This window comes from Globicephala melas, chromosome 10, assembly GCF_963455315.2.
Source record: "Globicephala melas chromosome 10, mGloMel1.2, whole genome shotgun sequence".
Lineage (NCBI taxonomy): Eukaryota > Metazoa > Chordata > Mammalia > Artiodactyla > Delphinidae > Globicephala > Globicephala melas.
Window position 1 is genome coordinate 26411003 of NC_083323.1, and position 5256 is coordinate 26416258.

Consider the following 5256-nt stretch of genomic DNA (forward strand, 5'->3'; position numbering starts at 1 on the left):
ATTTATTAATTGATACAGTTTTTAATGTTAAAGAGGTGGGAAAAATAAAGATTTTTGGCCTGTCTATGATGGAGATGGCTCAGAATTTCAAATCCATCTTAAATAGACAGAAATAAGCTCTGGAAGCTGTTCTGGAAACTGGCACATTACCTAACATCCCTGTCTCAGACTCCAAGGGAGGAAGCAAGACTCCCTCCATTGGTGGATCGCCCCGGACTCCTGGACTAGGCAGAGGCCACTGCCTCCTCTGAATGCCCTCACAGGGACCCCACCTGTGGATCACCTCGAGCATGTCTTTGCACTTTCTTACCATGCCCTTGCCAAGTTCAGAGAAGTTGGCACAGGATTCAGATGCTTTGGCTTGTTCTCTGCCCATCTCCTCACCCAACCTTCACCCTACCCTCCTAGAAAATCAGAATCAGTCTTATCTCTACTCTCAAGGGATAAAGAAAACAACATCTCCATATCTTTAAGACCATGAGATTTGTTTTGAATGTGAATCAATTTTTACTGTTCTGATAAGACAAGGATAGACCTTGATACTGAAGGTATGGAGACAGCACTTCTTCTGGGCTGAATTAGAGGAAATCAGAAGCTTCAAGGTATGTTTGTCTTTCTCTACCAAGTAAACTCTGAAGGTGACTGAAGCCTCAACAATGACCCAAGTCATAATAGGAGGCAAAAGGTGGCTACATGCGTCTTTTCCCCACCTTCACATTCCTGTACTCTTGGGCGAGAGTGACCAGCTCCTTTTTCCACATTCCTCTGCCGTACTCAGTCCTAGTTCTGAAAGATGGTGGGTGTTCAGAGGAGAGGAATGAAGGAGTCCGAGGCTGGAAGATGTGAGGGAAGAAATGAGATCAGTTAGAACTTTTCAGGCTGCAGACATACTGGAGTCAGGTAAAGAATTACTGACATTTTAAAGGCAAGCTGCCCAGCACCTTCAACGTGTCACTGAGTCAAATCTGGTAATTCCCAGAGGTGTCTCATATGTGCTCATGACAGTCCCCTCATCCTCTATTCTGGTTCTCCTGTTAAGATGTTTACTTCTTGGCTCAATTAGCAATTATAAAATGGAAGTGATAATTCTGGCCCATAAGAAAAATGCATGCAATCACTTAGCAAGTCAGAGGGAATATGCTCTGTAAAACCAAGGTACGGTCCTTTTCACAGTGTAGTACCTTGGACAGGAAGTACTGACATCAACAAATGGACTTATAAAATTTATCCAGCATATCATTTGGGCATATCATGGTGAGATTCTAATCCCAACCTTATGGATCAATATTGGTCCACTGGCACAACTATATGTGCCAATAGCACTATTTTAATAAATTACAAAGAACTATTATAGCAAATTTAAACTCAATTGAAATCTCAAATGATTACCGCTCAAATTCTAGCTCCATTTTTTAGCAGCTGTGTGACCCTACAGGGAAGAATCTAGATTTTGTAGGGCCTGAAGCATATACAAGCTGGGGAGCATTTAAGAAAAAGAATATGAAATGCATAGATTCAAAATCAGTACAGAGGGACTTCACTGGTGGCACAGTGGTTAAGAATCCACCTGCCAATGCAGGGGACACGGGTTTGAGCCCTGGTCCGGCAAGATCCCACATGCCCCAAAGCAACTAAGCTCGTGTGCCACAAGTACTGAGCCTGTGTGCCACAACTACTGAAGCCTGCGTGCCTAGAGCCCGAGCTCCGCAACGAGAAGCCACCGCAATGAGAAGCCTGTGCACCGCAATGAAGAGTAGCCCTCGCTCTCCGCAACTAGAGAAAGCCAGTGCACAGCAACAAAGACCCCATGCAGCCAAAAATAAAATAAATAAATAAATAAAAATCAATACAGAGACTTGGAAGAGGCTTGTATAAGTGAGAGGACTGAACTTAAACTTTATTAGCTTCATTAGAGACCTGCCACTAGGTGCCTGGGAAAGTTACATGACTGTTCTGAACAACAGTATACTTACCTATAAAATTAGGACTGTTCTGAACGATAGTATACTTACCTATAAAATTAGGATAATAATCATTACTCTGTGGAATTAAGGAATATATATATATATATAGATGATATATATATGATCTATCTATATATATAATTTTTGAGTTCCAGATGCTCTCAACACAAGATTTTATATATATATATGTAACTTGTTATGAATATTCAAATGTAGAGTCCATATAATCTAATGATTAGGTTAAATTTTTTTCTTTTCATGATTTCTGATTAATTGTGGTTTTATATGGATAGATCCCAATGGACACAGAGACTAGATGCTCAACAGCCAGTAACATAAACTCTCAGAATTGACAATAAAGCATGGAAATGGAGCAGCAGTTGTCAGACGGGATCTTGGCAAAGACAAGGAAAGCAATTTGAGGGACGGAGGTAAGTAGGGTGGCATGCTGCAGATTTGAATGTTAAGACCACTCCACTACCACATCACCCTCTCAAAAAGGGTTTTAACCAACACAGCCTCGCTTGAGCCTCATAGCCCCTATGAGGTAAAGGTGATGCTCATCCTTCAGAGGGTCTTCTTAGCCAGCTCATTCTACAGCCCACTTTACATGTGGCAGAGAATCGAGCCTAACACCTTCATCATCATTTACTGACTGTCTCTCAAATGTCAGATTATAGTGCTAAGTGCTTCACACGTGTTTTAATCTTCCAAGTGCCATTATTTCTATTTGACACTGAACCATTGGAGCTGAAGTTCAATATCTTTCCAAAGATTTGCAACTAGTAAGTGTCTAGGCACCAACGATTTTTCTAACTATGTTAACAGATTTGGAGCCCATTTGGGACCCGCAAAAGTTCTGGAACCAGCAGAAATTACTTCAGCCCTGGCCTGCATCTAAAACTGAATCCTTATCCTCTATAAGGGAGTATAATCTCCTCAGGAATTGACATGGATAACATCACTAAGACCACAGGTAGATTAGATCATTTCTGGGGCTGTTTCTTATTTGTCTCTGTATTGCTAATGTCTAGTACAGTTGCTTGCAAAGCAAATGTTGTGAGATGAGGGAGCAAAACGAATACTTTGGTCATGCGACACATGAGGGGCAGGGCCAGGAAACCCAGATCTTCTGACTCTTGGCTGTCGACGCTACTACTGTTGACACTACTGCTCCTTCTCTATGTCACTTTGGCTGCTGTAACAAAAAGACCCCAAATACAATGGTTTAAACACATAGAGGATTATATTCTTCTTATGTAAAAGTCCGTGTAGTCAATTCAAGAGAAGAAGATGCAAAGGAAAGCAAATCCCTTTCCTGTAAACACCTAACCAGGAAGCTTCAGATATCACTTCCAGGCACATTCTACTAGCCAAACAGTCATATGGCCGCATCCAGCCACAAGGAGTGCTGGGAAATGTAGTCTTTACACCCATCTAAAATTTCTATTAGCAATAAGACAGGACAATGGTAGTCCTGGCCATGGAGAGGCAAGTCACTGTGTACAGTGGGAAAAGAACTAAACTCAGAGATGAGTATAGAGGGGTTTTTCTCACCTGCAAAATATAATAAAAATCATAACTACCTTGACTCAGTTTTTTCAACTCTAAACAATAACAACAACGGTAATTAGCATTTACTGAGCATGCCCCATGCTCTAGGGGCTATACCATATACTTTACACATACGATTTAATTCAATTTTCCCAAGAACCCTCTAAGGCTGGCATTATTATTGTCTCTTTCATTTTAGAGATTAGGAAACCAAGCCTCAGAGGAGTTAAGTAGCTTGCCCCGTGTTCACAGTGAACGTGTGAGTCACAAAACCAGACCTGGGCTCGCTGACTCCAAAGCCCAAGCACGGCCCCTCGGCTACACCTTAAGTGGAGATCATCGCAGTATCAGCATTGCAGGGCTGTTGGGAGCATGAAAGGGGATGTGACGGATGGAGCACACAGTAGGCCTTCTCTACCTTCCTCAAGGAAGGCAGTGTGTCTTGCTGGGGCTTTAGGCTCCCTTGTCTGAGTTGAGTAAAGAACCTGGCTCCAGAATGGGGACTGTCCAGAAACAGTTCACAGTCGCTGGAGACAGGCTGGAGCCGAGAGGAGGAGGAATCAGGTTTGAGAGAGAAGAGGAAAAAAGCAATAAACTGAAAAAAATCACAGCTCTGCAGGCAATGGAATCTATTACTCAGAGATTAAAATGTCACAAGGAGTACACGTCAGCTCCAGACTTCGGAAAATGTTTTTTTCCATCATAATTACTGCTCGCCACTAACACAGAAGACTATTTCCTTTCCTAGGGAGGAGCTTGCCCCACTTGGTGTCTTTCTAGCGTTCTGCAGACCTCAAAAGTTGCTTCTTACATTTGTTCAGAGTATTAACAATGGCCAACACCAGTAAGCACTTACCATGTACTAGCTACTTAGAGCTTATTAATCCTCCAATAACCCTGTGAGATGGACACTATTCATTTCATCCTGTCTTACAGATGACGAAACTGAGGCACAAAGGTTTTAGGTAACATGCCCAACCTCACACAGCTGGTGATGAGAGAATCAGGTTTCGAACCCAGCTCATCCGTTCAGGAGTGTGATCTCAATCACTCCTCGAAATTTCCCTCTCACAGCCCAATTCTGTTCATGGGAAAGTGGGAAGCAATACAAGTCCTCCCAGAAAGAACCTGGCAGGTCTTCCGTTTTTTTCTTCCACATTGAAGTACAATGTGAACCAAAAATCTGAGGCATGGAGGGAGTCCACGTCTAATGTCAAATCCAACCTCAGCTGGGGTTAGTAAACTACATTAAGATTCATACCCAGTGGGATCTTACTAGCTAACCTTTAAAAATGATTTTGTAGAAGAATATTATTAAGTAGGTGAGATCATAAACAGCATGTATAGTGTAATTTCCATTAAAAAAATAAGTTTCTAAACACACACACACATAACTGGAAACTCACACATCAAATCATCATGAGGCCTTCTACCTGAATAGCAAGATTATGGACAGATTCGTTCATCTGATGGCTCTCCTTCCCCCCGTTTCAATCCAGATCCCTATATTTTTAAATATTTTTAAAAATCAAGTTTACTAGCCTTTATGTGACTGATTTATTTATTTTTTACTAGAAGAAATACCTTAAAGCTGATTTTAGCCTACCTGTGTCAGTGAATCTTTTAAAAAATGTTTCCTTTTTAGGTTGGGAAAAAAGGGAAAATTTAAAATAAAAATTCAGTATCAGAGCATTCATTTCTCAGATTTCTAAACAACAAATTAACACCTTATCGTTTA